This window comes from Genypterus blacodes, unplaced genomic scaffold (genome assembly GCF_046128005.1).
Source record: "Genypterus blacodes isolate CSIRO-AG114 ecotype Tasmania unplaced genomic scaffold, CSIRO-AGI_Gbla_v1 ptg000039l_1, whole genome shotgun sequence".
Classification (NCBI taxonomy): domain Eukaryota; kingdom Metazoa; phylum Chordata; class Actinopteri; order Ophidiiformes; family Ophidiidae; genus Genypterus; species Genypterus blacodes.
The window spans coordinates 2,810,192-2,831,697 of NW_027466852.1; the positions used below are offsets into that span (position 1 = coordinate 2,810,192).

The window sequence follows — 21,506 nt, forward strand, 5'->3', positions numbered from 1 at the left end:
TGAACAAAGATGAAGAAAGTTCTACAGCTGTGCAGCATTGAGTGAAGTGTAAAATGCGACAATAATATTTACTAAATGACACTGGGGTAGAAGACAAGATAAGAAAAAAAAGAGAGAAAAGGAGAGGAAAAGAGGAGAAATTCATTTCTCCTGACCTAACCCTCCATCACCAAAGCTTTAAATGTTGATTTGGATCATAAATTATTTTCCAAAAACGTAGTTTGGTATCTTTGTGTGCACAGTGACTTGACCCGGGTCTGTCTCACCTATGAAGAGCCTGTGTGTGGCTGCACTCCTAGTTTACGGCCATACCACTCTGAACACGCCCGATCTCGTCCGATCTCGGAAGCTAAGCAGGGTCGGGCCGGGTTAGTACTTGGATGGGAGACCGCCTGGGAATACCCGGTGCCGTAAGCATTTTCGCCCTCTAAGCAGCGGGGGGCGCTGTTTCTCCTTCACTGTCATTTCAGGAAATATTATTGCAGCTTTTTACACTTCACTCAATGCTGCACAGCTGTACAAAAGTACAATAACATTTAAAGAGCTTTAAAAAGGAATATAACTGAGAAACTTCTACAATTTGCAAATTAACACTCCCTCTGTCCTGGTATTCTGTATACGCCCCCTCCCCACACACAGAGAGAGAGAGAGAGAGAGAGAGAGAGAGAGAGAGAGAGAGACCGTGTGTGTGTGTGTGTGTGTGTGTGTGTGGAAGTGAGGAAAAGCCAAAGATGGTTCCAGCTGGCTTTGAACCCATAAACATTTCAAAAAACATTGAAGTTACATTAGGAAAGATATATGAAAGCACACAATCAGAAAACCAGTATTGTACATGGTCATAATATATGAAGAATAAATGCACATGAGAAGTGAATGAGACGAGCCACTGTGTGATGATGAAGATGATGATGAAGATGATGAAGATGATGATGATGACCATCGTGAGCGTAGGAGTTGTTAGTGGTCACTTTTTATGTTCTATGTGTGGATTATCAGTTTCATGAGGTAAGACTTGACTAACCAGAAATGTGTGTTTCTAATGAAGGCATCATGTTAATTGTGATATTCATGAACTTTAACGTAGTTGTGTGTACACAATGACTTGACCCGGGTCTGTCTCACCTATAAAGAGCCTGTGTGTGGCTGCACTCCTCGTTTACGGCCATACCACTCTGAACACGCCCGATCTCGTCCGATCTCGGAAGCTAAGCAGGGTCGGGCCGGGTTAGTACTTGGATGGGAGACCGCCTGGGAATACCCGGTGCCGTAAGCATTTTTGCCCTCTAAGCAGCGGGGGGCGCTGTTTCTCCTTCACTGTCATTTCAGGAAATATTATTGCAGCTTTTTACACTTCACTCAATGCTGCACAGCTGTACAAAAGTACAATAACATTTAAAGAGCTTTAAAAAGGAATATAACTGAGAACCTCTTTCAATTGGCTAATTATTCAACATCACAATTATATGAACAAAGATGAAGAAAGTTCTACAGCTGTGCAGCATTGAGTGAAGTGTAAAATGCGCCAATAATATTTACTAAATGACACTGGGGTAGAAGACAAGATAAGAAAAAAAAGAGAGAAAAGGAGAGGAAAAGAGGAGAAATTCATTTCTCCTGACCTAACCCTCCATCACCAAAGCTTTAAATGTTGATTTGGATCATAAATTATTTTCCAAAAACGTAGTTTGGTATCTTTGTGTGCACAGTGACTTGACCCGGGTCTGTCTCACCTATAAAGAGCCTGTGTGTGGCTGCACTCCTCGTTTACGGCCATACCACTCTGAACACGCCCGATCTCGTCCGATCTCGGAAGCTAAGCAGGGTCGGGCCGGGTTAGTACTTGGATGGGAGACCGCCTGGGAATACCCGGTGCCGTAAGCATTTTCGCCCTCTAAGCAGCGGGGGGCGCTGTTTCTCCTTCACTGTCATTTCAGGAAATATTATTGCAGCTTTTTACACTTCACTCAATGCTGCACAGCTGTACAAAAGTACAATAACATTTAAAGAGCTTTAAAAAGGAATATAACTGAGAAACTTCTACAATTTGCAAATTAACACTCCCTCTGTCCTGGTATTCTGTATACGCCCCCTCCCCACACACAGAGAGAGAGAGAGAGAGAGAGAGAGAGAGACCGTGTGTGTGTGTGTGTGTGTGTGTGTGTGGAAGTGAGGAAAAGCCAAAGATGGTTCCAGCTGGCTTTGAACCCATAAACATTTCAAAAAACATTGAAGTTACATTAGGAAAGATATATGAAAGCACACAATCAGAAAACCAGTATTGTACATGGTCATAATATATGAAGAATAAATGCACATGAGAAGTGAATGAGACGAGCCACTGTGTGATGATGAAGATGATGATGAAGATGATGAAGATGATGATGATGACCATCGTGAGCGTAGGAGTTGTTAGTGGTCACTTTTTATGTTCTATGTGTGGATTATCAGTTTCATGAGGTAAGACTTGACTAACCAGAAATGTGTGTTTCTAATGAAGGCATCATGTTAATTGTGATATTCATGAACTTTAACGTAGTTGTGTGTACACAATGACTTGACCCGGGTCTGTCTCACCTATAAAGAGCCTGTGTGTGGCTGCACTCCTCGTTTACGGCCATACCACGCTGAACACGCCCGATCTCGTCCGATCTCGGAAGCTAAGCAGGGTCGGGCCGGGTTAGTACTTGGATGGGAGACCGCCTGGGAATACCCGGTGCCGTAAGCATTTTCGCCCTCTAAGCAGCGGGGGGCGCTGTTTCTCCTTCACTGTCATTTCAGGAAATATTATTGCAGCTTTTTACACTTCACTCAATGCTGCACAGCTGTACAAAAGTACAATAACATTTAAAGAGCTTTAAAAAGGAATATAACTGAGAAACTTCTACAATTCGCAAATTAACACTCCCTCTGTCCTGGTATTCTGTATACGCCCCCTCCCCACACACAGAGAGAGAGAGAGAGAGAGAGAGAGAGAGAGAGAGAGACCGTGTGTGTGTGTGTGTGTGTGTGTGGAAGTGAGGAAAAGCCAAAGATGGTTCCAGCTGGCTTTGAACCCATAAACATTTCAAAAAACATTGAAGTTACATTAGGAAAGATATATGAAAGCACACAATCAGAAAACCAGTATTGTACATGGTCATAATATATGAAGAATAAATGCACATGAGAAGTGAATGAGACGAGCCACTGTGTGATGATGAAGATGATGATGAAGATGATGAAGATGATGATGATGACCATCGTGAGCGTAGGAGTTGTTAGTGGTCACTTTTTATGTTCTATGTGTGGATTATCAGTTTCATGAGGTAAGACTTGACTAACCAGAAATGTGTGTTTCTAATGAAGGCATCATGTTAATTGTGATATTCATGAACTTTAACGTAGTTGTGTGTACACAATGACTTGACCCGGGTCTGTCTCACCTATAAAGAGCCTGTGTGTGGCTGCACTCCTCGTTTACGGCCATACCACGCTGAACACGCCCGATCTCGTCCGATCTCGGAAGCTAAGCAGGGTCGGGCCGGGTTAGTACTTGGATGGGAGACCGCCTGGGAATACCCGGTGCCGTAAGCATTTTCGCCCTCTAAGCAGCGGGGGGCGCTGTTTCTCCTTCACTGTCATTTCAGGAAATATTATTGCAGCTTTTTACACTTCACTCAATGCTGCACAGCTGTACAAAAGTACAATAACATTTAAAGAGCTTTAAAAAGGAATATAACTGAGAAACTTCTACAATTTGCAAATTAACACTCCCTCTGTCCTGGTATTCTGTATACGCCCCCTCCCCACACACAGAGAGAGAGAGAGAGAGAGAGAGAGAGAGAGAGAGAGAGAGAGAGACCGTGTGTGTGTGTGTGTGTGTGTGTGGAAGTGAGGAAAAGCCAAAGATGGTTCCAGCTGGCTTTGAACCCATAAACATTTCAAAAAACATTGAAGTTACATTAGGAAAGATATATGAAAGCACACAATCAGAAAACCAGTATTGTACATGGTCATAATATATGAAGAATAAATGCACATGAGAAGTGAATGAGACGAGCCACTGTGTGATGATGAAGATGATGATGAAGATGATGAAGATGATGATGATGACCATCGTGAGAATAGGAGTTGTTAGTGGTCACTTTTTATGTTCTATGTGTGGATTATCAGTTTCATGAGGTAAGACTTGACTAACCAGAAATGTGTGTTTCTAATGAAGGCATCATTTTAATTGTGATATTCATGAACTTTAACGTAGTTGTGTGTACACAATGACTTGACCCGGGTCTGTCTCACCTATAAAGAGCCTGTGTGTGGCTGCACTCCTCGTTTACGGCCATACCACTCTGAACACGCCCGATCTCGTCCGATCTCGGAAGCTAAGCAGGGTCGGGCCGGGTTAGTACTTGGATGGGAGACCGCCTGGGAATACCTGGTGCCGTAAGCATTTTTGCCCTCTAAGCAGCGGGGGGCGCTGTTTCTCCTTCACTGTCATTTCAGGAAATATTATTGCAGCTTTTTACACTTCACTCAATGCTGCACAGCTGTACAAAAGTACAATAACATTTAAAGAGCTTTAAAAAGGAATATAACTGAGAACCTCTTTCAATTGGCTAATTATTCAACATCACAATTATATGAACAAAGATGAAGAAAGTTCTACAGCTGTGCAGCATTGAGTGAAGTGTAAAATGCGACAATAATATTTACTAAATGACACTGGGGTAGAAGACAAGATAAGAAAAAAAAGAGAGAAAAGGAGAGGAAAAGAGGAGAAATTCATTTCTCCTGACCTAACCCTCCATCACCAAAGCTTTAAATGTTGATTTGGATCATAAATTATTTTCCAAAAACGTAGTTTGGTATCTTTGTGTGCACAGTGACTTGACCCGGGTCTGTCTCACCTATAAAGAGCCTGTGTGTGGCTCCTCCTTTACGGCCATACCACTCTGACCACGCCCGATCTCGTCCGATCTCGGAAGCTAAGCAGGGTCGGGCCGGGTTAGTACTTGGATGGGAGACCGCCTGGGAATACCCGGTGCCGTAAGCATTTTCGCCCTCTAAGCAGCGGGGGGCGCTGTTTCTCCTTCACTGTCATTTCAGGAAATATTATTGCAGCTTTTTACACTTCACTCAATGCTGCACAGCTGTACAAAAGTACAATAACATTTAAAGAGCTTTAAAAAGGAATATAACTGAGAAACTTCTACAATTTGCAAATTAACACTCCCTCTGTCCTGGTATTCTGTATACGCCCCCTCCCCACACACAGAGAGAGAGAGAGAGAGAGAGAGAGAGAGAGAGAGAGACCGTGTGTGTGTGTGTGTGTGTGTGTGGAAGTGAGGAAAAGCCAAAGATGGTTCCAGCTGGCTTTGAACCCATAAACATTTCAAAAAACATTGAAGTTACATTAGGAAAGATATATGAAAGCACACAATCAGAAAACCAGTATTGTACATGGTCATAATATATGAAGAATAAATGCACATGAGAAGTGAATGAGACGAGCCACTGTGTGATGATGAAGATGATGATGAAGATGATGAAGATGATGATGATGACCATCGTGAGCGTAGGAGTTGTTAGTGGTCACTTTTTATGTTCTATGTGTGGATTATCAGTTTCATGAGGTAAGACTTGACTAACCAGAAATGTGTGTTTCTAATGAAGGCATCATGTTAATTGTGATATTCATGAACTTTAACGTAGTTGTGTGTACACAATGACTTGACCCGGGTCTGTCTCACCTATAAAGAGCCTGTGTGTGGCTGCACTCCTCGTTTACGGCCATACCACTCTGAACACGCCCGATCTTGTCCGATCTCGGAAGCTAAGCAGGGTCGGGCCGGGTTAGTACTTGGATGGGAGACCGCCTGGGAATACCTGGTGCCGTAAGCATTTTCGCCCTCTAAGCAGCGGGGGGCGCTGTTTCTCCTTCACTGTCATTTCAGGAAATATTATTGCAGCTTTTTACACTTCACTCAATGCTGCACAGCTGTACAAAAGTACAATAACATTTAAAGAGCTTTAAAAAGGAATATAACTGAGAACCTCTTTCAATTGGCTAATTATTCAACATCACAATTATATGAACAAAGATGAAGAAAGTTCTACAGCTGTGCAGCATTGAGTGAAGTGTAAAATGCGACAATAATATTTACTAAATGACACTGGGGTAGAAGACAAGATAAGAAAAAAAAGAGAGAAAAGGAGAGGAAAAGAGGAGAAATTCATTTCTCCTGACCTAACCCTCCATCACCAAAGCTTTAAATGTTGATTTGGATCATAAATTATTTTCCAAAAACGTAGTTTGGTATCTTTGTGTGCACAGTGACTTGACCCGGGTCTGTCTCACCTATACAGAGCCTGTGTGTGGCTGCACTCCTCGTTTACGGCCATACCACTCTGAACACGCCCGATCTCGTCCGATCTCGGAAGCTAAGCAGGGTCGGGCCGGGTTAGTACTTGGATGGGAGACCGCCTGGGAATACCCGGTGCCGTAAGCATTTTCGCCCTCTAAGCAGCGGGGGGCGCTGTTTCTCCTTCACTGTCATTTCAGGAAATATTATTGCAGCTTTTTACACTTCACTCAATGCTGCACAGCTGTACAAAAGTACAATAACATTTAAAGAGCTTTAAAAAGGAATATAACTGAGAAACTTCTACAATTTGCAAATTAACACTCCCTCTGTCCTGGTATTCTGTATACGCCCCCTCCCCACACACAGAGAGAGAGAGAGAGAGAGAGAGAGAGAGAGAGAGAGAGAGAGAGAGACCGTGTGTGTGTGTGTGTGTGTGTGTGTGGAAGTGAGGAAAAGCCAAAGATGGTTCCAGCTGGCTTTGAACCCATAAACATTTCAAAAAACATTGAAGTTACATTAGGAAAGATATATGAAAGCACACAATCAGAAAACCAGTATTGTACATGGTCATAATATATGAAGAATAAATGCACATGAGAAGTGAATGAGACGAGCCACTGTGTGATGATGAAGATGATGATGAAGATGATGAAGATGATGATGATGACCATCGTGAGAATAGGAGTTGTTAGTGGTCACTTTTTATGTTCTATGTGTGGATTATCAGTTTCATGAGGTAAGACTTGACTAACCAGAAATGTGTGTTTCTAATGAAGGCATCATGTTAATTGTGATATTCATGAACTTTAACGTAGTTGTGTGTACACAATGACTTGACCCGGGTCTGTCTCACCTATAAAGAGCCTGTGTGTGGCTGCACTCCTCGTTTACGGCCATACCACTCTGAACACGCCCGATCTCGTCCGATCTAGGAAGCTAAGCAGGGTCGGGCCGGGTTAGTACTTGGATGGGAGACCGCCTGGGAATACCTGGTGCCGTAAGCATTTTTGCCCTCTAAGCAGCGGGGGGCGCTGTTTCTCCTTCACTGTCATTTCAGGAAATATTATTGCAGCTTTTTACACTTCACTCAATGCTGCACAGCTGTACAAAAGTACAATAACATTTAAAGAGCTTTAAAAAGGAATATAACTGAGAACCTCTTTCAATTGGCTAATTATTCAACATCACAATTATATGAACAAAGATGAAGAAAGTTCTACAGCTGTGCAGCATTGAGTGAAGTGTAAAATGCGACAATAATATTTACTAAATGACACTGGGGTAGAAGACAAGATAAGAAAAAAAAGAGAGAAAAGGAGAGGAAAAGAGGAGAAATTCATTTCTCCTGACCTAACCCTCCATCACCAAAGCTTTAAATGTTGATTTGGATCATAAATTATTTTCCAAAAACGTAGTTTGGTATCTTTGTGTGCACAGTGACTTGACCCGGGTCTGTCTCACCTATAAAGAGCCTGTGTGTGGCTGCACTCCTCGTTTACGGCCATACCACTCTGAACACGCCCGATCTCGTCCGATCTCGGAAGCTAAGCAGGGTCGGGCCGGGTTAGTACTTGGATGGGAGACCGCCTGGGAATACCCGGTGCCGTAAGCATTTTCGCCCTCTAAGCAGCGGGGGGCGCTGTTTCTCCTTCACTGTCATTTCAGGAAATATTATTGCAGCTTTTTACACTTCACTCAATGCTGCACAGCTGTACAAAAGTACAATAACATTTAAAGAGCTTTAAAAAGGAATATAACTGAGAAACTTCTACAATTTGCAAATTAACACTCCCTCTGTCCTGGTATTCTGTATACGCCCCCTCCCCACACACAGAGAGAGAGAGAGAGAGAGAGAGAGAGAGAGAGAGAGACCGTGTGTGTGTGTGTGTGTGTGTGTGGAAGTGAGGAAAAGCCAAAGATGGTTCCAGCTGGCTTTGAACCCATAAACATTTCAAAAAACATTGAAGTTACATTAGGAAAGATATATGAAAGCACACAATCAGAAAACCAGTATTGTACATGGTCATAATATATGAAGAATAAATGCACATGAGAAGTGAATGAGACGAGCCACTGTGTGATGATGAAGATGATGATGAAGATGATGAAGATGATGATGATGACCATCGTGAGCGTAGGAGTTGTTAGTGGTCACTTTTTATGTTCTATGTGTGGATTATCAGTTTCATGAGGTAAGACTTGACTAACCAGAAATGTGTGTTTCTAATGAAGGCATCATGTTAATTGTGATATTCATGAACTTTAACGTAGTTGTGTGTACACAATGACTTGACCCGGGTCTGTCTCACCTATAAAGAGCCTGTGTGTGGCTGCACTCCTCGTTTACGGCCATACCACTCTGAACACGCCCGATCTCGTCCGATCTAGGAAGCTAAGCAGGGTCGGGCCGGGTTAGTACTTGGATGGGAGACCGCCTGGGAATACCTGGTGCCGTAAGCATTTTTGCCCTCTAAGCAGCGGGGGGCGCTGTTTCTCCTTCACTGTCATTTCAGGAAATATTATTGCAGCTTTTTACACTTCACTCAATGCTGCACAGCTGTACAAAAGTACAATAACATTTAAAGAGCTTTAAAAAGGAATATAACTGAGAACCTCTTTCAATTGGCTAATTATTCAACATCACAATTATATGAACAAAGATGAAGAAAGTTCTACAGCTGTGCAGCATTGAGTGAAGTGTAAAATGCGACAATAATATTTACGAAATGACACTGGGGTAGAAGACAAGATAAGAAAAAAAAGAGAGAAAAGGAGAGGAAAAGAGGAGAAATTCATTTCTCCTGACCTAACCCTCCATCACCAAAGCTTTAAATGTTGATTTGGATCATAAATTATTTTCCAAAAACGTAGTTTGGTATCTTTGTGTGCACAGTGACTTGACCCGGGTCTGTCTCACCTATAAAGAGCCTGTGTGTGGCTGCACTCCTCGTTTACGGCCATACCACTCTGAACACGCCCGATCTCGTCCGATCTCGGAAGCTAAGCAGGGTCGGGCCGGGTTAGTACTTGGATGGGAGACCGCCTGGGAATACCCGGTGCCGTAAGCATTTTCGCCCTCTAAGCAGCGGGGGGCGCTGTTTCTCCTTCACTGTCATTTCAGGAAATATTATTGCAGCTTTTTACACTTCACTCAATGCTGCACAGCTGTACAAAAGTACAATAACATTTAAAGAGCTTTAAAAAGGAATATAACTGAGAAACTTCTACAATTTGCAAATTAACACTCCCTCTGTCCTGGTATTCTGTATACGCCCCCTCCCCACACACAGAGAGAGAGAGAGAGAGAGAGAGAGAGAGAGAGACCGTGTGTGTGTGTGTGTGTGTGTGTGTGTGGAAGTGAGGAAAAGCCAAAGATGGTTCCAGCTGGCTTTGAACCCATAAACATTTCAAAAAACATTGAAGTTACATTAGGAAAGATATATGAAAGCACACAATCAGAAAACCAGTATTGTACATGGTCATAATATATGAAGAATAAATGCACATGAGAAGTGAATGAGACGAGCCACTGTGTGATGATGAAGATGATGATGAAGATGATGAAGATGATGATGATGACCATCGTGAGCGTAGGAGTTGTTAGTGGTCACTTTTTATGTTCTATGTGTGGATTATCAGTTTCATGAGGTAAGACTTGACTAACCAGAAATGTGTGTTTCTAATGAAGGCATCATGTTAATTGTGATATTCATGAACTTTAACGTAGTTGTGTTTACACAATGACTTGACCCGGGTCTGTCTCACCTATAAAGAGCCTGTGTGTGGCTGCACTCCTCGTTTACGGCCATACCACTCTGAACACGCCCGATCTCGTCCGATCTCGGAAGCTAAGCAGGGTCGGGCCGGGTTAGTACTTGGATGGGAGACCGCCTGGGAATACCCGGTGCCGTAAGCATTTTTGCCCTCCAAGCAGCGGGGGGCGCTGTTTCTCCTTCACTGTCATTTCAGGAAATATTATTGCAGCTTTTTACACTTCACTCAATGCTGCACAGCTGTACAAAAGTACAATAACATTTAAAGAGCTTTAAAAAGGAATATAACTGAGAACCTCTTTCAATTGGCTAATTATTCAACATCACAATTATATGAACAAAGATGAAGAAAGTTCTACAGCTGTGCAGCATTGAGTGAAGTGTAAAATGCGACAATAATATTTACTAAATGACACTGGGGTAGAAGACAAGATAAGAAAAAGAAGAGAGAAAAGGAGAGGAAAAGAGGAGAAATTCATTTCTCCTGACCTAACCCTCCATCACCAAAGCTTTAAATGTTGATTTGGATCATAAATTATTTTCCAAAAACGTAGTTTGGTATCTTTGTGTGCACAGTGACTTGACCCGGGTCTGTCTCACCTATAAAGAGCCTGTGTGTGGCTGCACTCCTCGTTTACGGCCATACCACTCTGAACACGCCCGATCTCGTCCGATCTCGGAAGCTAAGCAGGGTCGGGCCGGGTTAGTACTTGGATGGGAGACCGCCTGGGAATACCCGGTGCCGTAAGCATTTTCGCCCTCTAAGCAGCGGGGGGCGCTGTTTCTCCTTCACTGTCATTTCAGGAAATATTATTGCAGCTTTTTACACTTCACTCAATGCTGCACAGCTGTACAAAAGTACAATAACATTTAAAGAGCTTTAAAAAGGAATATAACTCAGAAACTTCTACAATTTGCAAATTAACACTCCCTCTGTCCTGGTATTCTGTATACGCCCCCTCCCCACACACAGAGAGAGAGAGAGAGAGAGAGAGAGAGAGAGACCGTGTGTGTGTGTGTGTGTGTGTGTGGAAGTGAGGAAAAGCCAAAGATGGTTCCAGCTGGCTTTGAACCCATAAACATTTCAAAAAACATTGAAGTTACATTAGGAAAGATATATGAAAGCACACAATCAGAAAACCAGTATTGTACATGGTCATAATATATGAAGAATAAATGCACATGAGCAGTGAATGAGACGAGCCACTGTGTGATGATGAAGATGATGATGAAGATGATGAAGATGATGATGATGACCATCGTGAGCGTAGGAGTTGTTAGTGGTCACTTTTTATGTTCTATGTGTGGATTATCAGTTTCATGAGGTAAGACTTGACTAACCAGAAATGTGTGTTTCTAATGAAGGCATCATGTTAATTGTGATATTCATGAACTTTAACGTAGTTGTGTGTACACAATGACTTGACCCGGGTCTGTCTCACCTATAAAGAGCCTGTGTGTGGCTGCACTCCTCGTTTACGGCCATACCACTCTGAACACGCCCGATCTCGTCCGATCTCGGAAGCTAAGCAGGGTCGGGCCGGGTTAGTACTTGGATGGGAGACCGCCTGGGAATACCCGGTGCCGTAAGCATTTTTGCCCTCCAAGCAGCGGGGGGCGCTGTTTCTCCTTCACTGTCATTTCAGGAAATATTATTGCAGCTTTTTACACTTCACTCAATGCTGCACAGCTGTACAAAAGTACAATAACATTTAAAGAGCTTTAAAAAGGAATATAACTGAGAACCTCTTTCAATTGGCTAATTATTCAACATCACAATTATATGAACAAAGATGAAGAAAGTTCTACAGCTGTGCAGCATTGAGTGAAGTGTAAAATGCGCCAATAATATTTACTAAATGACACTGGGGTAGAAGACAAGATAAGAAAAAAAAGAGAGAAAAGGAGAGGAAAAGAGGAGAAATTCATTTCTCCTGACCTAACCCTCCATCACCAAAGCTTTAAATGTTGATTTGGATCATAAATTATTTTCCAAAAACGTAGTTTGGTATCTTTGTGTGCACAGTGACTTGACCCGGGTCTGTCTCACCTATAAAGAGCCTGTGTGTGGCTGCACTCCTCGTTTACGGCCATACCACTCTGAACACGCCCGATCTCGTCCGATCTCGGAAGCTAAGCAGGGTCGGGCCGGGTTAGTACTTGGATGGGAGACCGCCTGGGAATACCCGGTGCCGTAAGCATTTTCGCCCTCTAAGCAGCGGGGGGCGCTGTTTCTCCTTCACTGTCATTTCAGGAAATATTATTGCAGCTTTTTACACTTCACTCAATGCTGCACAGCTGTACAAAAGTACAATAACATTTAAAGAGCTTTAAAAAGGAATATAACTGAGAAACTTCTACAATTTGCAAATTAACACTCCCTCTGTCCTGGTATTCTGTATACGCCCCCTCCCCACACACAGAGAGAGAGAGAGAGAGAGAGAGAGAGAGAGAGAGAGAGAGACCGTGTGTGTGTGTGTGTGTGTGTGTGTGTGGAAGTGAGGAAAAGCCAAAGATGGTTCCAGCTGGCTTTGAACCCATAAACATTTCAAAAAACATTGAAGTTACATTAGGAAAGATATATGAAAGCACACAATCAGAAAACCAGTATTGTACATGGTCATAATATATGAAGAATAAATGCACATGAGAAGTGAATGAGACGAGCCACTGTGTGATGATGAAGATGATGATGAAGATGATGAAGATGATGATGATGACCATCGTGAGCGTAGGAGTTGTTAGTGGTCACTTTTTATGTTCTATGTGTGGATTATCAGTTTCATGAGGTAAGACTTGACTAACCAGAAATGTGTGTTTCTAATGAAGGCATCATGTTAATTGTGATATTCATGAACTTTAACGTAGTTGTGTGTACACAATGACTTGACCCGGGTCTGTCTCACCTATAAAGAGCCTGTGTGTGGCTGCACTCCTCGTTTACGGCCATACCACTCTGAACACGCCCGATCTCGTCCGATCTCGGAAGCTAAGCAGGGTCGGGCCGGGTTAGTACTTGGATGGGAGACCGCCTGGGAATACCCGGTGCCGTAAGCATTTTCGCCCTCTAAGCAGCGGGGGGCGCTGTTTCTCCTTCACTGTCATTTCAGGAAATATTATTGCAGCTTTTTACACTTCACTCAATGCTGCACAGCTGTACAAAAGTACAATAACATTTAAAGAGCTTTAAAAAGGAATATAACTGAGAAACTTCTACAATTTGCAAATTAACACTCCCTCTGTCCTGGTATTCTGTATACGCCCCCTCCCCACACACAGAGAGAGAGAGAGAGAGAGAGAGAGAGAGAGAGACCGTGTGTGTGTGTGTGTGTGTGTGTGGAAGTGAGGAAAAGCCAAAGATGGTTCCAGCTGGCTTTGAACCCATAAACATTTCAAAAAACATTGAAGTTACATTAGGAAAGATATATGAAAGCACACAATCAGAAAACCAGTATTGTACATGGTCATAATATATGAAGAATAAATGCACATGAGAAGTGAATGAGACGAGCCACTGTGTGATGATGAAGATGATGATGAAGATGATGAAGATGATGATGATGACCATCGTGAGCGTAGGAGTTGTTAGTGGTCACTTTTTATGTACTTTGTGTGGATTATCAGTTTCATGAGGTAAGACTTGACTAACCAGAAATGTGTGTTTCTAATGAAGGCATCATGTTAATTGTGATATTCATGAACTTTAACGTAGTTGTGTGTACACAATGACTTGACCCGGGTCTGTCTCACCTATAAAGAGCCTGTGTGTGGCTGCACTCCTCGTTTACGGCCATACCACTCTGAACACGCCCGATCTCGTCCGATCTTGGAAGCTAAGCAGGGTCGGGCCGGGTTAGTACTTGGATGGGAGACCGCCTGGGAATACCCGGTGCCGTAAGCATTTTTGCCCTCTAAGCAGCGGGGGGCGCTGTTTCTCCTTCACTGTCATTTCAGGAAATATTATTGCAGCTTTTTACACTTCACTCAATGCTGCACAGCTGTACAAAAGTACAATAACATTTAAAGAGCTTTAAAAAGGAATATAACTGAGAACCTCTTTCAATTGGCTAATTATTCAACATCACAATTATATGAACAAAGATGAAGAAAGTTCTACAGCTGTGCAGCATTGAGTGAAGTGTAAAATGCGACAATAATATTTACTAAATGACACTGGGGTAGAAGACAAGATAAGAAAAAAAAGAGAGAAAAGGAGAGGAAAAGAGGAGAAATTCATTTCTCCTGACCTAACCCTCCATCACCAAAGCTTTAAATGTTGATTTGGATCATAAATTATTTTCCAAAAACGTAGTTTGGTATCTTTGTGTGCACAGTGACTTGACCCGGGTCTGTCTCACCTATAAAGAGCCTGTGTGTGGCTGCACTCCTCGTTTACGGCCATACCACTCTGAACACGCCCGATCTCGTCCGATCTCGGAAGCTAAGCAGGGTCGGGCCGGGTTAGTACTTGGATGGGAGACCGCCTGGGAATACCCGGTGCCGTAAGCATTTTCGCCCTCTAAGCAGCGGGGGGCGCTGTTTCTCCTTCACTGTCATTTCAGGAAATATTATTGCAGCTTTTTACACTTCACTCAATGCTGCACAGCTGTACAAAAGTACAATAACATTTAAAGAGCTTTAAAAAGGAATATAACTCAGAAACTTCTACAATTTGCAAATTAACACTCCCTCTGTCCTGGTATTCTGTATACGCCCCCTCCCCACACACAGAGAGAGAGAGAGAGAGAGAGAGAGAGAGAGAGAGAGAGAGACCGTGTGTGTGTGTGTGTGTGTGTGTGTGTGGAAGTGAGGAAAAGCCAAAGATGGTTCCAGCTGGCTTTGAACCCATAAACATTTCAAAAAACATTGAAGTTACATTAGGAAAGATATATGAAAGCACACAATCAGAAAACCAGTATTGTACATGGTCATAATATATGAAGAATAAATGCACATGAGAAGTGAATGAGACGAGCCACTGTGTGATGATGAAGATGATGATGAAGATGATGAAGATGATGATGATGACCATCGTGAGCGTAGGAGTTGTTAGTGGTCACTTTTTATGTTCTATGTGTGGATTATCAGTTTCATGAGGTAAGACTTGACTAACCAGAAATGTGTGTTTCTAATGAAGGCATCATGTTAATTGTGATATTCATGAACTTTAACGTAGTTGTGTGTACACAATGACTTGACCCGGGTCTGTCTCACCTATAAAGAGCCTGTGTGTGGCTGCACTCCTCGTTTACGGCCATACCACTCTGAACACGCCCGATCTCGTCCGATCTAGGAAGCTAAGCAGGGTCGGGCCGGGTTAGTACTTGGATGGGAGACCGCCTGGGAATACCTGGTGCCGTAAGCATTTTTGCCCTCTAAGCAGCGGGGGGCGCTGTTTCTCCTTCACTGTCATTTCAGGAAATATTATTGCAGCTTTTTACACTTCACTCAATGCTGCACAGCTGTACAAAAGTACAATAACATTTAAAGAGCTTTAAAAAGGAATATAACTGAGAACCTCTTTCAATTGGCTAATTATTCAACATCACAATTATATGAACAAAGATGAAGAAAGTTCTACAGCTGTGCAGCATTGAGTGAAGTGTAAAATGCGCCAATAATATTTACTAAATGACACTGGGGTAGAAGACAAGATAAGAAAAAAAAGAGAGAAAAGGAGAGGAAAAGAGGAGAAATTCATTTCTCCTGACCTAACCCTCCATCACCAAAGCTTTAAATGTTGATTTGGATCATAAATTATTTTCCAAAAACGTAGTTTGGTATCTTTGTGTGCACAGTGACTTGACCCGGGTCTGTCTCACCTATAAAGAGCCTGTGTGTGGCTGCACTCCTCGTTTACGGCCATACCACTCTGAACACGCCCGATCTCGTCCGATCTCGGAAGCTAAGCAGGGTCGGGCCGGGTTAGTACTTGGATGGGAGACCGCCTGGGAATACCCGGTGCCGTAAGCATTTTCGCCCTCTAAGCAGCGGGGGGCGCTGTTTCTCCTTCACTGTCATTTCAGGAAATATTATTGCAGCTTTTTACACTTCACTCAATGCTGCACAGCTGTACAAAAGTACAATAACATTTAAAGAGCTTTAAAAAGGAATATAACTGAGAAACTTCTACAATTTGCAAATTAACACTCCCTCTGTCCTGGTATTCTGTATACGCCCCCTCCCCACACACAGAGAGAGAGAGAGAGAGAGAGAGAGAGAGAGACCGTGTGTGTGTGTGTGTGTGTGTGTGTGTGGAAGTGAGGAAAAGCCAAAGATGGTTCCAGCTGGCTTTGAACCCATAAACATTTCAAAAAACATTGAAGTTACATTAGGAAAGATATATGAAAGCACACAATCAGAAAACCAGTATTGTACATGGTCATAATATATGAAGAATAAATGCACATGAGAAGTGAATGAGACGAGCCACTGTGTGATGATGAAGATGATGATGAAGATGATGAAGATGATGATGATGACCATCGTGAGCGTAGGAGTTGTTAGTGGTCACTTTTTATGTTCTATGTGTGGATTATCAGTTTCATGAGGTAAGACTTGACTAACCAGAAATGTGTGTTTCTAATGAAGGCATCATGTTAATTGTGATATTCATGAACTTTAACGTAGTTGTGTTTACACAATGACTTGACCCGGGTCTGTCTCACCTATAAAGAGCCTGTGTGTGGCTGCACTCCTCGTTTACGGCCATACCACTCTGAACACGCCCGATCTCGTCCGATCTCGGAAGCTAAGCAGGGTCGGGCCGGGTTAGTACTTGGATGGGAGACCGCCTGGGAATACCCGGTGCCGTAAGCATTTTCGCCCTCTAAGCAGCGGGGGGCGCTGTTTCTCCTTCACTGTCATTTCAGGAAATATTATTGCAGCTTTTTACACTTCACTCAATGCTGCACAGCTGTACAAAAGTACAATAACATTTAAAGAGCTTTAAAAAGGAATATAACTCAGAAACTTCTACAATTTGCAAATTAACACTCCCTCTGTCCTGGTATTCTGTATACGCCCCCTCCCCACACACAGAGAGAGAGAGAGAGAGAGAGAGAGAAAGAGACCGTGTGTGTGTGTGTGTGTGTGTGTGGAAGTGAGGAAAAGCCAAAGATGGTTCCAGCTGGCTTTGAACCCATAAACATTTCAAAAAACATTGAAGTTACATTAGGAAAGATATATGAAAGCACACAATCAGAAAACCAGTATTGTACATGGTCATAATATATGAAGAATAAATGCACATGAGAAGTGAATGAGACGAGCCACTGTGTGATGATGAAGATGATGATGAAGATGATGAAGATGATGATGATGACCATCGTGAGCGTAGGAGTTGTTAGTGGTCACTTTTTATGTTCTATGTGTGGATTATCAGTTTCATGAGGTAAGACTTGACTAACCAGAAATGTGTGTTTCTAATGAAGGCATCATGTTAATTGTGATATTCATGAACTTTAACGTAGTTGTGTGTACACAATGACTTGACCCGGGTCTGTCTCACCTATAAAGAGCCTGTGTGTGGCTGCACTCCTCGTTTACGGCCATACCACTCTGAACACGCCCGATCTCGTCCGATCTCGGAAGCTAAGCAGGGTCGGGCCGGGTTAGTACTTGGATGGGAGACCGCCTGGGAATACCCGGTGCCGTAAGCATTTTTGCCCTCTAAGCAGCGGGGGGCGCTGTTTCTCCTTCACTGTCATTTCAGGAAATATTATTGCAGCTTTTTACACTTCACTCAATGCTGCACAGCTGTACAAAAGTACAATAACATTTAAAGAGCTTTAAAAAGGAATATAACTGAGAACCTCTTTCAATTGGCTAATTATTCAACATCACAATTATATGAACAAAGATGAAGAAAGTTCTACAGCTGTGCAGCATTGAGTGAAGTGTAAAATGCGCCAATAATATTTACTAAATGACACTGGGGTAGAAGACAAGATAAGAAAAAAAAGAGAGAAAAGGAGAGGAAAAGAGGAGAAATTCATTTCTCCTGACCTAACCCTCCATCACCAAAGCTTTAAATGTTGATTTGGATCATAAATTATTTTCCAAAAACGTAGTTTGGTATCTTTGTGTGCACAGTGACTTGACCCGGGTCTGTCTCACCTATAAAGAGCCTGTGTGTGGCTGCACTCCTCGTTTACGGCCATACCACTCTGAACACGCCCGATCTCGTCCGATCTCGGAAGCTAAGCAGGGTCGGGCCGGGTTAGTACTTGGATGGGAGACCGCCTGGGAATACCCGGTGCCGTAAGCATTTTCGCCCTCTAAGCAGCGGGGGGCGCTGTTTCTCCTTCACTGTCATTTCAGGAAATATTATTGCAGCTTTTTACACTTCACTCAATGCTGCACAGCTGTACAAAAGTACAATAACATTTAAAGAGCTTTAAAAAGGAATATAACTGAGAAACTTCTACAATTTGCAAATTAACACTCCCTCTGTCCTGGTATTCTGTATACGCCCCCTCCCCACACACAGAGAGAGAGAGAGAGAGAGAGAGAGAGAGAGACCGTGTGTGTGTGTGTGTGTGTGTGTGTGTGGAAGTGAGGAAAAGCCAAAGATGGTTCCAGCTGGCTTTGAACCCATAAACATTTCAAAAAACATTGAAGTTACATTAGGAAAGATATATGAAAGCACACAATCAGAAAACCAGTATTGTACATGGTCATAATATATGAAGAATAAATGCACATGAGAAGTGAATGAGACGAGCCACTGTGTGATGATGAAGATGATGATGAAGATGATGAAGATGATGATGATGACCATCGTGAGCGTAGGAGTTGTTAGTGGTCACTTTTTATGTTCTATGTGTGGATTATCAGTTTCATGAGGTAAGACTTGACTAACCAGAAATGTGTGTTTCTAATGAAGGCATCATGTTAATTGTGATATTCATGAACTTTAACGTAGTTGTGTTTACACAATGACTTGACCCGGGTCTGTCTCACCTATAAAGAGCCTGTGTGTGGCTGCACTCCTCGTTTACGGCCATACCACTCTGAACACGCCCGATCTCATCCGATCTCGGAAGCTAAGCAGGGTCGGGCCGGGTTAGTACTTGGATGGGAGACCGCCTGGGAATACCCGGTGCCGTAAGCATTTTTGCCCTCCAAGCAGCGGGGGGCGCTGTTTCTCCTTCACTGTCATTTCAGGAAATATTATTGCAGCTTTTTACACTTCACTCAATGCTGCACAGCTGTACAAAAGTACAATAACATTTAAAGAGCTTTAAAAAGGAATATAACTGAGAACCTCTTTCAATTGGCTAATTATTCAACATCACAATTATATGAACAAAGATGAAGAAAGTTCTACAGCTGTGCAGCATTGAGTGAAGTGTAAAATGCGACAATAATATTTACTAAATGACACTGGGGTAGAAGACAAGATAAGAAAAAAAAGAGAGAAAAGGAGAGGAAAAGAGGAGAAATTCATTTCTCCTGACCTAACCCTCCATCACCAAAGCTTTAAATGTTGATTTGGATCATAAATTATTTTCCAAAAACGTAGTTTGGTATCTTTGTGTGCACAGTGACTTGACCCGGGTCTGTCTCACCTATAAAGAGCCTGTGTGTGGCTGCACTCCTCGTTTACGGCCATACCACTCTGAACACGCCCGATCTCGTCCGATCTCGGAAGCTAAGCAGGGTCGGGCCGGGTTAGTACTTGGATGGGAGACCGCCTGGGAATACCCGGTGCCGTAAGCATTTTCGCCCTCTAAGCAGCGGGGGGCGCTGTTTCTCCTTCACTGTCATTTCAGGAAATATTATTGCAGCTTTTTACACTTCACTCAATGCTGCACAGCTGTACAAAAGTACAATAACATTTAAAGAGCTTTAAAAAGGAATATAACTCAGAAACTTCTACAATTTGCAAATTAACACTCCCTCTGTCCTGGTATTCTGTATACGCCCCCTCCCCACACACAGAGAGAGAGAGAGAGAGAGAGAGAGAGAGAGACCGTGTGTGTGTGTGTGTGTGTGTGTGGAAGTGAGGAAAAGCCAAAGATGGTTCCAGCTGGCTTTGAACCCATAAACATTTCAAAAAACATTGAAGTTACATTAGGAAAGATATATGAAAGCACACAATCAGAAAACCAGTATTGTACATGGTCATAATATATGAAGAATAAATGCACATGAGAAGTGAATGAGACGAGCCACTGTGTGATGATGAAGATGATGATGAAGATGATGAAGATGATGATGATGACCATCGTGAGCGTAGGAGTTGTTAGTGGTCACTTTTTATGTTCTATGTGTGGATTATCAGTTTCATGAGGTAAGACTTGACTAACCAGAAATGTGTGTTTCTAATGAAGGCATCATGTTAATTGTGATATTCATGAACTTTAACGTAGTTGTGTGTACACAATGACTTGACCCGGGTCTGTCTCACCTATAAAGAGCCTGTGTGTGGCTGCACTCCTCGTTTACGGCCATACCACTCTGAACACGCCCAATCTCGTCCGATCTCGGAAGCTAAGCAGGGTCGGGCCGGGTTAGTACTTGGATGGGAGACCGCCTGGGAATACCCGGTGCCGTAAGCATTTTTGCCCTCTAAGCAGCGGGGGGCGCTGTTTCTCCTTCACTGTCATTTCAGGAAATATTATTGCAGCTTTTTACACTTCACTCAATGCTGCACAGCTGTACAAAAGTACAATAACATTTAAAGAGCTTTAAAAAGGAATATAACTGAGAACCTCTTTCAATTGGCTAATTATTCAACATCACAATTATATGAACAAAGATGAAGAAAGTTCTACAGCTGTGCAGCATTGAGTGAAGTGTAAAATGCGCCAATAATATTTACTAAATGACACTGGGGTAGAAGACAAGATAAGAAAAAAAAGAGAGAAAAGGAGAGGAAAAGAGGAGAAATTCATTTCTCCTGACCTAACCCTCCATCACCAAAGCTTTAAATGTTGATTTGGATCATAAATTATTTTCCAAAAACGTAGTTTGGTATCTTTGTGTGCACAGTGACTTGACCCGGGTCTGTCTCACCTATAAAGAGCCTGTGTGTGGCTGCACTCCTCGTTTACGGCCATACCACTCTGAACACGCCCGATCTCGTCCGATCTCGGAAGCTAAGCAGGGTCGGGCCGGGTTAGTACTTGGATGGGAGACCGCCTGGGAATACCCGGTGCCGTAAGCATTTTCGCCCTCTAAGCAGCGGGGGGCGCTGTTTCTCCTTCACTGTCATTTCAGGAAATATTATTGCAGCTTTTTACACTTCACTCAATGCTGCACAGCTGTACAAAAGTACAATAACATTTAAAGAGCTTTAAAAAGGAATATAACTCAGAAACTTCTACAATTTGCAAATTAACACTCCCTCTGTCCTGGTATTCTGTATACGCCCCCTCCCCAC

General features: G+C 42.8%; 29 non-coding genes across 29 annotated transcripts; all 29 read left to right on the top strand.

Annotated features, from left to right (window-relative positions):
• The first annotated feature begins 298 nt into the window (after window positions 1–298).
• LOC142997299 (5S ribosomal RNA) lies at window positions 299–417 on the top strand. The gene has a single exon (XR_012962030.1). It is a non-coding gene; the product is annotated as a 5S ribosomal RNA (ribosomal RNA).
• A 737-nt stretch (window positions 418–1,154) lies between these two features.
• LOC142997310 (5S ribosomal RNA) lies at window positions 1,155–1,273 on the top strand. Its single transcript, XR_012962041.1, has one exon. It is a non-coding gene; the product is annotated as a 5S ribosomal RNA (ribosomal RNA).
• Window positions 1,274–1,762: 489 nt separating this feature from the next.
• On the top strand, window positions 1,763–1,881 carry LOC142997321 (5S ribosomal RNA). The gene has a single exon (XR_012962052.1). It is a non-coding gene; the product is annotated as a 5S ribosomal RNA (ribosomal RNA).
• A 725-nt stretch (window positions 1,882–2,606) lies between these two features.
• On the top strand, window positions 2,607–2,725 carry LOC142998637 (5S ribosomal RNA). The gene has a single exon (XR_012962938.1). It is a non-coding gene; the product is annotated as a 5S ribosomal RNA (ribosomal RNA).
• A 729-nt stretch (window positions 2,726–3,454) lies between these two features.
• LOC142998639 (5S ribosomal RNA) lies at window positions 3,455–3,573 on the top strand. The gene has a single exon (XR_012962940.1). It is a non-coding gene; the product is annotated as a 5S ribosomal RNA (ribosomal RNA).
• Window positions 3,574–4,310: 737 nt separating this feature from the next.
• On the top strand, window positions 4,311–4,429 carry LOC142997700 (5S ribosomal RNA). Its single transcript, XR_012962413.1, has one exon. It is a non-coding gene; the product is annotated as a 5S ribosomal RNA (ribosomal RNA).
• Window positions 4,430–4,913: 484 nt separating this feature from the next.
• LOC142997086 (5S ribosomal RNA) lies at window positions 4,914–5,032 on the top strand. The gene has a single exon (XR_012961824.1). It is a non-coding gene; the product is annotated as a 5S ribosomal RNA (ribosomal RNA).
• A 729-nt stretch (window positions 5,033–5,761) lies between these two features.
• Window positions 5,762–5,880, top strand: LOC142998710 (5S ribosomal RNA). The gene has a single exon (XR_012963008.1). It is a non-coding gene; the product is annotated as a 5S ribosomal RNA (ribosomal RNA).
• Window positions 5,881–6,369: 489 nt separating this feature from the next.
• Window positions 6,370–6,488, top strand: LOC142997333 (5S ribosomal RNA). The gene has a single exon (XR_012962063.1). It is a non-coding gene; the product is annotated as a 5S ribosomal RNA (ribosomal RNA).
• A 741-nt stretch (window positions 6,489–7,229) lies between these two features.
• On the top strand, window positions 7,230–7,348 carry LOC142998856 (5S ribosomal RNA). Its single transcript, XR_012963144.1, has one exon. It is a non-coding gene; the product is annotated as a 5S ribosomal RNA (ribosomal RNA).
• A 489-nt stretch (window positions 7,349–7,837) lies between these two features.
• On the top strand, window positions 7,838–7,956 carry LOC142997345 (5S ribosomal RNA). Its single transcript, XR_012962074.1, has one exon. It is a non-coding gene; the product is annotated as a 5S ribosomal RNA (ribosomal RNA).
• A 729-nt stretch (window positions 7,957–8,685) lies between these two features.
• LOC142998857 (5S ribosomal RNA) lies at window positions 8,686–8,804 on the top strand. The gene has a single exon (XR_012963145.1). It is a non-coding gene; the product is annotated as a 5S ribosomal RNA (ribosomal RNA).
• Window positions 8,805–9,293: 489 nt separating this feature from the next.
• Window positions 9,294–9,412, top strand: LOC142997358 (5S ribosomal RNA). The gene has a single exon (XR_012962086.1). It is a non-coding gene; the product is annotated as a 5S ribosomal RNA (ribosomal RNA).
• Window positions 9,413–10,141: 729 nt separating this feature from the next.
• LOC142997369 (5S ribosomal RNA) lies at window positions 10,142–10,260 on the top strand. The gene has a single exon (XR_012962097.1). It is a non-coding gene; the product is annotated as a 5S ribosomal RNA (ribosomal RNA).
• Window positions 10,261–10,749: 489 nt separating this feature from the next.
• Window positions 10,750–10,868, top strand: LOC142997381 (5S ribosomal RNA). The gene has a single exon (XR_012962108.1). It is a non-coding gene; the product is annotated as a 5S ribosomal RNA (ribosomal RNA).
• A 723-nt stretch (window positions 10,869–11,591) lies between these two features.
• On the top strand, window positions 11,592–11,710 carry LOC142997392 (5S ribosomal RNA). The gene has a single exon (XR_012962119.1). It is a non-coding gene; the product is annotated as a 5S ribosomal RNA (ribosomal RNA).
• Window positions 11,711–12,199: 489 nt separating this feature from the next.
• LOC142997404 (5S ribosomal RNA) lies at window positions 12,200–12,318 on the top strand. Its single transcript, XR_012962130.1, has one exon. It is a non-coding gene; the product is annotated as a 5S ribosomal RNA (ribosomal RNA).
• Window positions 12,319–13,055: 737 nt separating this feature from the next.
• LOC142997415 (5S ribosomal RNA) lies at window positions 13,056–13,174 on the top strand. Its single transcript, XR_012962141.1, has one exon. It is a non-coding gene; the product is annotated as a 5S ribosomal RNA (ribosomal RNA).
• A 725-nt stretch (window positions 13,175–13,899) lies between these two features.
• On the top strand, window positions 13,900–14,018 carry LOC142998722 (5S ribosomal RNA). Its single transcript, XR_012963020.1, has one exon. It is a non-coding gene; the product is annotated as a 5S ribosomal RNA (ribosomal RNA).
• Window positions 14,019–14,507: 489 nt separating this feature from the next.
• Window positions 14,508–14,626, top strand: LOC142997426 (5S ribosomal RNA). Its single transcript, XR_012962152.1, has one exon. It is a non-coding gene; the product is annotated as a 5S ribosomal RNA (ribosomal RNA).
• Window positions 14,627–15,363: 737 nt separating this feature from the next.
• Window positions 15,364–15,482, top strand: LOC142998858 (5S ribosomal RNA). The gene has a single exon (XR_012963146.1). It is a non-coding gene; the product is annotated as a 5S ribosomal RNA (ribosomal RNA).
• Window positions 15,483–15,971: 489 nt separating this feature from the next.
• LOC142997437 (5S ribosomal RNA) lies at window positions 15,972–16,090 on the top strand. The gene has a single exon (XR_012962163.1). It is a non-coding gene; the product is annotated as a 5S ribosomal RNA (ribosomal RNA).
• A 727-nt stretch (window positions 16,091–16,817) lies between these two features.
• LOC142997450 (5S ribosomal RNA) lies at window positions 16,818–16,936 on the top strand. Its single transcript, XR_012962174.1, has one exon. It is a non-coding gene; the product is annotated as a 5S ribosomal RNA (ribosomal RNA).
• A 723-nt stretch (window positions 16,937–17,659) lies between these two features.
• LOC142997461 (5S ribosomal RNA) lies at window positions 17,660–17,778 on the top strand. Its single transcript, XR_012962185.1, has one exon. It is a non-coding gene; the product is annotated as a 5S ribosomal RNA (ribosomal RNA).
• Window positions 17,779–18,267: 489 nt separating this feature from the next.
• Window positions 18,268–18,386, top strand: LOC142997473 (5S ribosomal RNA). Its single transcript, XR_012962197.1, has one exon. It is a non-coding gene; the product is annotated as a 5S ribosomal RNA (ribosomal RNA).
• A 727-nt stretch (window positions 18,387–19,113) lies between these two features.
• LOC142997121 (5S ribosomal RNA) lies at window positions 19,114–19,232 on the top strand. Its single transcript, XR_012961858.1, has one exon. It is a non-coding gene; the product is annotated as a 5S ribosomal RNA (ribosomal RNA).
• Window positions 19,233–19,721: 489 nt separating this feature from the next.
• On the top strand, window positions 19,722–19,840 carry LOC142997484 (5S ribosomal RNA). Its single transcript, XR_012962208.1, has one exon. It is a non-coding gene; the product is annotated as a 5S ribosomal RNA (ribosomal RNA).
• Window positions 19,841–20,563: 723 nt separating this feature from the next.
• On the top strand, window positions 20,564–20,682 carry LOC142998852 (5S ribosomal RNA). Its single transcript, XR_012963141.1, has one exon. It is a non-coding gene; the product is annotated as a 5S ribosomal RNA (ribosomal RNA).
• A 489-nt stretch (window positions 20,683–21,171) lies between these two features.
• On the top strand, window positions 21,172–21,290 carry LOC142997495 (5S ribosomal RNA). The gene has a single exon (XR_012962219.1). It is a non-coding gene; the product is annotated as a 5S ribosomal RNA (ribosomal RNA).
• The last annotated feature ends 216 nt before the right edge of the window (window positions 21,291–21,506 follow it).